Source organism: Cajanus cajan, chromosome 3 (genome assembly GCF_000230855.2).
Source record: "Cajanus cajan strain Asha chromosome 3, NIPB_CcT2T_4, whole genome shotgun sequence".
In the NCBI taxonomy this organism is placed as follows: domain Eukaryota; kingdom Viridiplantae; phylum Streptophyta; class Magnoliopsida; order Fabales; family Fabaceae; genus Cajanus; species Cajanus cajan.
The window spans coordinates 9363912-9375507 of NC_138519.1; the positions used below are offsets into that span (position 1 = coordinate 9363912).

The 11596-nt window shown below is 32.9% G+C and overlaps 2 long non-coding RNA genes across 2 annotated transcripts; one reads left to right on the forward strand and one right to left on the reverse strand.

Annotated features, from left to right (window-relative positions):
- Window positions 1-227: 227 nt before the first annotated feature.
- LOC109793067 (uncharacterized) lies at window positions 228-1883 on the forward strand. The gene is made up of 2 exons (XR_014432151.1): window positions 228-1577; window positions 1684-1883. It is a non-coding gene; the product is annotated as an uncharacterized LOC109793067 (long non-coding RNA).
- Window positions 1884-6262: 4379 nt separating this feature from the next.
- Window positions 6263-7260, reverse strand: LOC145956500 (uncharacterized). The gene is made up of 2 exons (XR_014432762.1): window positions 6616-7260; window positions 6263-6529 (listed from the first exon to the last, which is right to left on the reverse strand). It is a non-coding gene; the product is annotated as an uncharacterized LOC145956500 (long non-coding RNA).
- Window positions 7261-11596: the final 4336 nt, after the last annotated feature.

Below are 11596 nucleotides of genomic sequence, written 5' to 3' on the forward strand. Positions count from 1 at the left end.
TTTGGTGTTCCTATTATGGTTTTGGCTTCATGGAGTTGTTGGTTTGTAGTTCTAGTTTTAACTATGGGTTATGTTGTTGGTTACATTAATTAGTTGATCTGTTTTGGTCCTTGGCTAATATAGTCGTGGGTGTTTGGAATTTTCATTATCATATAATATTTTTTATATATATTTTTCCTGACTGAGTGTTTTTTCTTTTCTTATTTCAGCCAAACGATGCTCCAAGTGTTCCTAATACACCTTTGGATGCAAGAGGATCATCTGGTGCTAGCAACCCTTAGTTTGCATATAATGTCTTTTGGATTTAAAGTTTAGTATGAGGCTAATTTGACAATGTTATGAATTTTATGTTGTACTTGGATTTATAATAGAAGTTTGAATTATAAATCTTTGAACTATATGTTGTGTTTTTGGTTATTAATGGAATTTCTTCATCCATTTTATGTGTATTTTTTTTCATTAAGTTTCTTATAAATATCAAAAGTGAGAATGGGAAATTGTAATGTAGATTATACAATTAAAATGAGTATAAAAATTCTTATATAGGAAAATAGGGAGGATTAGAAACTCCACAAAAATATTTTGATTAATGATTTTAATAGTTAATTTACTTTAAAACTTCCACTAAATAATCTTTACTGTTAATCCACTTCAAGTAAAAAACTCCTGTAATTAGCATAGCTTTAAAACCTCCTTTAAAAAACCTCTATAGTTAGAATAGCTTTAAAACCTCCTTTAAAAAACCCCCACTATTAGTGTAGGTTTAAAACCTCCTTTAAAAAACATCCACTATTAGTGTAGGTTTAAAATCTCCGTTAAAAAAACCTCTGTTAAACACTCACAATACCAGAGATTTCTAAAAAAACGCCGCTAATTGCTTGCGGCGAATGTAACTGCAGAGATTTTTAGAAACCTCTGTGATTTATTTTGTGGAGGGTAAAAACCTCCACTAAACGTAAAAATAACCTCAACTGTTTAGCTCATTTATTGTAGTGAATGCACTATCAACTTTCTTCATTATTCCTATTGACTTTTGCATTAATTAGTTTGAACATTTTCTAAATTATTGAAATCTTAAATTAATGCAATTAATATAGTTGACTACTGATATAAAAAATTAATATAGTTGAGTAATTACGTTATATAATTTAATTTGTTTTATATTTTTTTGTTTGAGAATTATTTTGCTAGTATTATATTCTATCTATAAATTCATGTTTTTTTTCTTTGAAACATCATAACAAGAACTCAAAATATATACAAAATTATAAGATAAACTCTAAAGTCATAGGCAAAAGTTATGGAAAAGAATACTGGAGTTGCGATTATGATCATACTTATGTTGGGATTTGCACAAGCATACGACAATTCTTCATCTATGAAAATCGAGTCTAGAAATGCAACTGATGAACTCTCATGTGCTGCCAAATGTGGCGTAAATTGTTTAATAGCTAACCTTTTATATCCAATATGTTATGCTATTTGTCTTTCAAAATGCAATAAAGCACCTGCTGATGGTGTCTATAATTGTCTTTCTGGTTGTGGCTTGACCAAGCCTATTAAGGCCAATACTCCAGGTATTCATTCTTATTCCGCATTAGTGCTTTTTAATGTCTTATAATTAATTTTACAATTGAGTTAATTATAATTTTACATCTTTTGATAATTGACTTTCTGTGTCAGCTGATCGTGATCGTGCAACCCAACAAGTGGATTCTTGCTTACAAGAATGTCAAACGAAATAATTTGTTACAAGAGTGTTCAAGAATAAAGTTGTTAGGAGAAATAATACTCGTACATGATTGTAATAAAGAAACATGCATCAATGAGTAATATGTATTATCTATTATTCATAATTCCTTTATTTAATAATTTCCTATCAATTTTCTTATGTTTAGTTCAATCGGTAAAGAGTGCTTGCAAGCAGTATTTTAAAAACTGGATCGGACTGGCTAGTCGGATTGGTTGAACTGGGAACCGGTGGTCCAGTTGGTCCGAACTTTAAGTTAGATCGGTTATGCATTCGACCCGTTTCAAACCAGATTGAACCGGTCAATTTTTTGGTACGACCAGTGAATCGGTGGGTCAAACCAGTTCAACCACAATTTTTTTAAGGGACCACAAACCACAAAAATAACAATGAGAATTGAATCTTTTAATGAAAGAATAAAGAGTCTTATTAAACATATTATTTGTAATCTATGCAACATAAATAACTTTTATAACATATTATTAATTTTAAATTATATATTTAATAATATAATATCTATGTAGATATTACATATATTATTTTGTGATATCAATTGCAAGCATATTATATATGTATATAATATTTATATTTTTAATTTGTATTAATATACAGTTTAATATGTAATTTTTTTTTACGTATTTCTTTATACAAAATAAAAATAAAGATAATTTTCAATAAGATGGAAATTAAAATTTAAAATAGGATATGAATTTATTAAAATTTATAAGTATAAAATATATTTAACCTGAATATTTTTTTAAAAAAATTAATAAAAACCGGGTCATGCGGTTCAATTAGTGATATACCGATTCAACCTTTAACCCACTGATCCAGTACCCTAACTGGTTTAATGACCAGTCCAGTTTTTAAAACTATGCTTGCAAGTGATATAGTGCATGTGCTTTGTGCCCTTATCCAATATTTTTGGTAGAATTTGTCGTTATTTATAAATAAGGAATTCCTTCGTAGTTTCCCTTGTTTTTAGATCATGTATAGTTCTTTTGGTATTTTATTTTAATGACAATTTGAAGACTTTGTTGTTGAAGTTGTGACACCTTTCTACTTTTTATACTCCAGATAATTAAATAAATCTTTTTAATAGAACACAATTTAAAAACAAAAGGTATATGTAGATATAAATCTACATCATCATTTTATAGTAAAAGGGTTTGTAATTCTTCTATTAGATTAAAAAACGATCACGTATTCCTTGAGTTTAAATGTTAACAAACTTAAAGGTTTTTCAAAGAACTTTTTTTTCCAGATTATGCTATAAGACGAATTAGAATAGACAATTAATGACATGTAGTCTCTGAGACGAACCACTTCATTTGTAAGACGAGTGCATTTAATATATATCATTTATAATGTATGATACCCAAATCATATTTGTCTATGTTATTTCTTAATAGATCGAAAGAAATAAAGACTATAACAGCATGAGCACACCAAAATGAGAGGGATCCAAAGATTTGTATAAGTATGACATTGTATATTAAGGATGACTTAGAGCAATTAATTTGTACTATCTATACAAACAAGATATCACATTTTTGGTAGCTTATCACATAAGAACTCAACAATTAAGAGCAATTTGAAATGTGTAACATTTTGGGAAGTTTCCTAGAAAGTGTGAGTGAGGACCAAACCCACTGAAAAGTCTTGGGTTGGTTTTTGAGGTCAGTCATTAATCCTAAAGGTGGTCAGACATCTCAAAAATGGTTACTCATGGAGGGTTCTAACACTACTAGAAAGTGACTGTTCAACATCGTCAATTCTACATCGGTTTAGGTAGAACCGATGTAAAAATTGGATGCGGTGGCATATTCATAAATATGAGTTGAATGTAAAGCAAATTTACATCGGTTATATACAAAATCAATGTAATTATTGAACATTTTACATCATTTTTAATTGGACCAATGTAGATTTAAATGCGCGGTGGCAATTTTGTAAAAATTTACAAGTAGATCTACATCGGTTTTCAAAATAACCGATGTAGTATAGAACCCCGTGAAAGCAAAACCCTAGTCCCCTCCTTTTCCTTCCTCAACTTCAACTTCCTTGTTCCACGCCTTCCTCTGCAACGCCTAAGACTCCAAGGTCCACGCTGCTAACAAGCTCGCCTCGCGTCACCCTCGCCAGTCGCCACTTGCGAGGTCTACGAGCAGGCTCCGACGCACGTCACTTGCAAGGCTGACACTGCTGCGCTCTGCCTCGCCTGCGATCGCGACATCCACTCTGCCAACCCCCTCACCATCCGCCACGAACGCCTCCTGGTCACTCCATTCTTCTAGTCCGTACACTCCGTCAAGGCCTCCGCTTACATAGATCTGGATTACAACACAGTGGATTCGAAGGCGGAGCAGAAAAAGCTGTAGCTCTGCCGACGGCGTCGTTCTGGTGTAGAGCAACTTCGAGCCTTTTACCTATGGTTACAAGTTCAACTCCACTCTGTCACAATCTCAGTCACAAATGAGCCAAAATGTAAGCCTAAGAACGATCTCGAATTCTCGATCTATCCTTGCTATAACTGTGTATATTTTGTTTTTGTTTTGGAGTCAAATACGCATAACGTTGATTTGTTTGTTTGTTTGTCTTGGTGGATGTTGATTTCTTCGGGTATTCTCCCTTTCCATCACCCAGTTTTTCTTCTAAGCAATATGTAGCTTTTTTTGCTACATCGATAATGGACACCACGTGTTTGTTGAAATGCTCCATCGATGTTTGCTTACTTTTGTGACTTGGGTTTACTCTGAATTTGGAAAATGGTGTCTTTTTTTGCAGGTATACGAAGATGGGGTTTGCTGGTAATGTTGAGCCATGTTTTATTATTCCGATAGTGGTTGCATATAGATTTACATTGATTCTTATTATAATTGATGTAGATTTATGACTATTCTACATCAATTTTAAAACTGATGTAAAATTGTATACATTTACTACGTCATTCTCTTCAACATCGATTTTAGAATCGATGTAGATGATGTTAAAGAATCAATGTAGATAGCGTGTCTTGTAGTAGTGTAACAGGTGAAAAGTTTTGATCAACGAGAAGTTGTATAAAGTGTCACAATATGAAATGTCATGGAATGAAGTCATTGAGACATCAAATTTAAGGGATGTTACAAAGAGCATTTTCGGTACTTGCACTTCAAAAAGGAATAGAGACATGTTTTTTGTCCAAAAAAGGATAAGCAAACCCCTTAAAGCATGCAAAGTCTTAAAAATAATCATTCCTAACTAATACACACAATAATTCCTTTTATTTTGTATCTTAAAGATGATAAGTAGGCTCCCTAATTAGATAAGAAAAAATAATTTGGTGAAACACGTCTAATGCTCATATTTAATCCATTCACAAATTTAACACTTCTCTCTATAAGGAAGAAGGACAAAGATAAACAAAGCAAGCCTATGAGAGATGCTCATGGATTTGCAACGATCATTTTTATGAAACACATATAGAAAGAAGCTTGAAGACTTAAAAAAATGAGAAAGAGAACAATATTGTAAAACCATTACATTTTTTATGTAAAAAAAACTACTTAATATTGTTGTATCACATCTTGAAAGTAAGATGAAACAATTAGTGATTTTCCATCTTTAACTTTGTGTTATTGCCTGAAGTCTAAAGAGGTTTTCTTGTAAAGAATACTTGGTTTTTGAAGCCTGGAGAGACTTCATTGTTCAAAGAATACTTGGATAACTATTTGAAGAAGCAAGTTAAAGCACACTTAGATTGAGCAAAAAATGGCTTGTGAAAGATTATTTTTATCTCTATGAAAGATAAAAGAACTTCATTAGATTGATCAAGAATTGGACGTAGTCTTGGTGGTTGAGACAAACCAATATAAAAAATATTGTGTTCTTTGCTTTTGACTTTTTGTCTACACTCTTAAGGTTTTTAATAACTCTTCACTATTTCAAAAAAAAGTGTTAAGTTTTTTATTAATACTATTCAACTTCTTCTAGTATCTTTTTTTTTTCCATAATTTTGTAAATATTGGATTCAAAAATTGTAAATTTATTTATTATAAAATAATTAATTCACCTTTATTTATATGCTTTAACATTGTGATTATTTCTATTTATTTAGTTATCAATTTTTTAATTGTGAATCTCCATTGATTATAATTAACTAACACGCACTAGTACACAAAGGGTCTTTTACGTCGCTTATTTTGAGCTATTTACGTCGAAAAATGTTCCAATACCGGAGACGTAAATTTACGTCGCCTATAAAAGACGATGTAAATTTACGTCGGAGATTATCCCAGCTCGACGTAAAAAGGGACAAAAAACATGCCACAAATTTACGTCGGACAAGGCATGTCCGACGTAAATTTACGTCGGGCCTTGCTATGGCCGACGTAAATTTACGTCGGACAAGGCCATGTCCGACGTAAATTGTGGCAGTTTTTTTTTTAAAACGTTTAGAAATTTTGGTATACCCAACACCTGCATATAAATATAGTCCAAAATACCAAATTTAAACCAGGTAGTCCAGAATAGAAATTCAAATTATATTTCAAAATTGAATGACAAAAAGAAAATAATATATAAATCTTAAAAAACATAAATTATGACAATGTAAATCCTATTATCCTAAAAAAGCTATAAAACATATGTTTGTCAATGCTATCTAACTAACTAAACTAACTAACTATCAAACTATAAACATAATATCTAACTAACTAAACTTAGAAAAAAAGTTGCCCATTGTTCTCTTATCTTGAGCAACTCATCTTCGGGCAATGGAGATGGATCTTGAAAGACCTGAAACATTAATTTAAGTGTCATTAATATGCAATGTTAATTATCCTAAAGGTAAATATAGTTAAATAAATTTTGATATGAATTACCTGCGCCCAAGAATCAATAATACCCGCAGAAACAATGGCTCTCATCCAATACATGATGTAATAGCCACATTCAAACGAGTCTTGTTGCTTATTACACTAAAATGAGAAACAAATAACTATTATTTCCAAAGTTAATAAATTTAAATATTATTGACTGTATGAATTAATTTGCTAACCTTAGGGTATATGAAATGCAATGACTTTGATGATCTGGCTCTTCCACTTAAAATATTAGCTCCTGACACGATTCTAATTAATTGAAATAAAAACAAATGTTAGTCAATATATATAATTACAGTTTTAAAACATAATGAAAAAATTTAGTTACCCTTGTAATTGGCATTTAATTTCGTGGCTTGGTTTTCGATGTAGTGAACAAAACCACACCATGGTGTATTCCTTAGGAATGATTACCATTAACTGCCAATGGGACCTACATTGTATGACAAACAAATTAGTTATAAAATTACCATGATTAAAAAACCAATTAAAAAACTAACCCGTCAATGTATGGAGCCATGTATATATCTCTTCTTGAATCACTAATCCATGTTTGCATATATTGCTGGATGTGGACCTGAGTGTTTCCTGATTTTTGGATTGATTGAGGCTCAATAAATCCATATACTTCTGCTTGTGCTTACTCCACACTCAATTTGTCCATGTACCTAACACAAATAATTATTATAAGTTAAATGTAATTATTGTAAATTTAGACTCATAAAAGAAAATATGACTTACATGGCCCACAGTTGTATGATAGATATATTTAACATGGAGTTTCCCCCCAACAATCTCTAATGCATCAGGCAGAGATATGTATAGTGGAACATCAGAGCTATCAACTCCAAAAACTCTAATGTCCCACTGCAATTGAATTGACTTCTTCTTTAATTGTGGTAATATGATTAGAAGCTTAGATATGGGATCACCCTCAGCTTCTGCAATATGAGCATCATCAACATGAGGTTCTCTGATGACCTCCTTACCACGATTGATAAAATCCTAAAGAAATAATGAAAATTAGTTAAACAATAATAGAATTATAAGAATATAAAAGAGCAATAATATAATTACCTTTGCCCGTGCTGAAAGCGGCATGACCAAACGTTTTGGCCAAGCTAAGAATGTGCCGGTTGCCTGCCCCACTAGTTGAACCTCTGTATTGGGCAAAGGCACTGGAGCAGCAGCATCTTGAACTTGGCCGTTGTGAGGATATCATTCCGATCATCGGAAACAAATGAGCCCTGGGTGCTCTGCTCAACTAAACCCTCCTACAACATATTAACAATAAGTATACCCTAAACTACACTTATGAATTAAATGAGTTTAAATGAAGAGTGTTAGTTTGTTTAGGGTTTATGACAAAAACTTTTTTTTTCTTTCTTTGATAGAGTATGACAAGCTGGAGGCAAGTAAGTGCGTCTTCCAATAGACAGAGGATGTAACTCAGAACGTATACCCATGTCCACCAAATCTTGTCGTGCTTTCACTCCATCTTTAGTCTTTCCTTTGATGTTTAACAATGTCCCAATTACACTATCACAAACATTTTTCTCCACATGCATCACATCTATGCAGTGTCTAACATCTAGCTTGCACCAGTAAGGAAGATTAAAGAATATTGATCGTTTCTTCCAGATATTTCTCTCAGTTGACTTCTTTTGCGTCTTTCCGAACACAATGTTAATGTTCTTCACCCGTTGATATACTTCTTCACCATTGCGTGGTGTCGAGGCAATTTCATCCTCCTGACATCCATTGAATGCTTTCTTCAATCTACGGTATGGATGACTACGAACAAGAAACTTACAATGCCTAGTGTACGCAGTCTTTTGCCCATGTTTCAATTGGGTATAACTTGTGTTTTCTTCACATATAGGACATGCATAATGACCCTTCACACTATACCCACTCAAGTTACCATATGCTAGAAAATCATTTATTGTGCAAAATAACATTGCACGCATGGTAAATTTTTCTTCACGATATGCATCAAAGACCTCCACTCCTGTGTCCCACAACATTTTCAAGTCATCAATCAATGGACTAAGATACACATCAATGTCATTTCCTGGTTGTCGGGGACCTGATATCATCATAGACAACATAATATATTTTTTTTTCATGCATAGCCAAGGAGGCAAATTATAAATGACCAACAAAACTGGCCATGAATTGTGTTTACTACTTAAGTTCCCATAAGGATTCATGCCATCTGTAGCTAAACCAATTCTCAAGTTTCTTGACTCTGCACCAAATTCTGGAAATGTTTCATCAATCCTCTTCCATTGCGGAGAATCAGCTGGATGTCGAAGAAAGTTGTCACATTTTCTACCATTTTCATGCCATGTGAGGTTTTTTGCATCCTCTTTAATGGCAAACAATCTTTTAAACCTAGGTATTATTAGCAAATACCATAAGACCTTAGCAGGGGGACCCTCTATTTCTTCCTCACCACTACTTCCATCAGTTTTCTTTTTGAACCGCGACAATCCACATGTGGGACACACTTTCAGTGTAGCAAAATCATTTGTATACAATATGCAATCATTAGGGCACACGTGTATCTTCTTATACTCCAAACCCATTGGACATAGTATCTTTTTGGCCTCATAGTTGCGATTAGGTAGCGTGTTATCTTCTGGAAGCATCTCCTTCAATAACTCCAACAATTCTGTGAAACTTTTATCAGTCCAGCCATTTCTTGCTTTTAAACTAAACAATCTTAAAGTTGCTGATAATCTTGTAAACATACTGCATCCTGGGTACAATGGTTGCTCAAAATCAGACTTTAAGGTATCATACACATGTGCTCTTTCAAAATTTTCTTCACCAACATCACGTATCATCTCTTCTAAGTTATCGTCCATTCCTTCAAAATTTTCAGTTGTTGACACTGTTGGAATGTCTAATATTTCTCCGTGCCATGTCTATACTGTATAACTCTTCACAATACCATATATAAACAGATGATCACGTATTTCTCCAACTTCTTGACGTATCTGATTCAAACATCGAACACATGGACAATAATATGCCCCTTTGATGGGTTTCCCATTTTCTCTTGCAAATTGTAAGAACTCTTCAACTCCATTTCTGTACTCTTGACTAATGCGACTTGCATTCATCCAACTTCGATTCATTATCTATACACTACTAGAAAAATTAAAATTAGAGAGGGAACAAATCCGTCACTAATTTTGATAAAATCCGTCACTAATTGATTAGTGACGGAATTTGTGACGGAAATGATTCCGTCACAAAATTTGGCGTCACAAAATATTTAGTGACGGATTATTTTTTCCGTCACAATTAGTGACGGAATTAAGGCATCACTTAGTATAATTTCCGTCACTAATTTCTAATAATAAATGTTTAGAAATTAATAAAAATCCGTCGCAATTTGTGAGGGATTAAATCCGTCGCAATTTGTGAGGGATTAAATCCGTCACAAACTGTGAAGACTTTAATTAAGTAGAATCCGTCACAATTTGCGAGGGATTTAGTCCCTCGCAGTTTGTGACGGATTAAATCCCTCACAAATTGTGAGGGATTAAATCCCTCACAAATTGTGAGGGATTAAATCCGTCATAATTTGCGACGGATTTTATCCGTCACTAACTGGGATGAATCCCTCACTAACTGTTGATGACTAAATTTGATGGAACCATTTGTTTTTAAGAGTCTGGTAATCGATTACCTATACATGTAATCGATTACCAGACAATGAGAATCACATGTTCACAATTTACTTATTAAAAGGTTCTCTGGTAATCGATTACCAATTTCTTGTAATCGATTACCAATGTCACAAAACCCATATATCCACTAACCTATACATGTAATCGATTACCTATACATGTAATCAATTACCAGACAATGAGAATCACATGTTCGCAATTCACTTATTAAAAGGTTCTCTGGTAATCGATTACCTATTTCTTGTAATCGATTACCAGAGTCACAAAACCCATATATTGATTAACTATTATAATTAAAACACATTTTATAGCAGCCAAATATCACAGAAGCAGAAGAAAGACCAACAAAAATGTTTGTGTTTAGTTCTCTTACCTCATTGACTCTAAGAAAATTGCCAAAGCTAAAAAAGATGTTTGTGTTTAGTTCTCTTACCTCATTGACTCTAAGACAATTACCTAGCAGAGAATGGCATGATTGGAAATTTTTGGCTTATTTCACTTAAGATGAACCTAGATGCTTTCATCTTCAAGTGATAGCTCTTGTCAACAACCCTCTTATAAATAGTAGTCTGCTTCTCATCCAACAACTTAGGCTGCAACAGAGTGAAAATATACTTATTATCATTCATAAATTGTATTATACTGGTAAATATGTTGATATAATTAACCTACCTTGCCATCTCCAGTGCTGGTTACTATATCAATCGCATAAACTTCATTCTCTTCAAATTCTGCTTCGTCAACTCTGGTGTCTGGATTAGACAAACTAAGGACAACTTTATTCCCATCAATAACAAAGTGCTTCATTTGGTGGCTAAGAACACCCTCAACAATTTTACAGTCATAGGCAGCAGCAACCTTTTGAATTGCCTCAGTTACATCCTTGTTCTGTGGAAAAAAGATAAGTGATTAGAAAATGAGTAATTGTTAAAAATAAGGTCATCTATGTATATGATTATTTCCAGCTTATTTTAAATTAGGCAACAGGAAAAGGAAGAAATCAAACAAATTAACTAAAGGAAAACTGGCTCACTCAAAATATCAAGAGGTTAGTGGGTAATTGCCTTTCACATATCCATATGCATTTTATCTGACTAACAATATCATGATCGTATCTTCAGCAATTGAAGTCTGTTTTTAATAACCACAATTCCATTTTAATTTACAAATACAAGATATGACTCTCAAGTTTCAAACAGTAGTATGAAAAGCAAGTCTCTTGGTGGCACCATATCCTCAGGAAACAAAGTAAACAAACCACACACACAGGACAATAC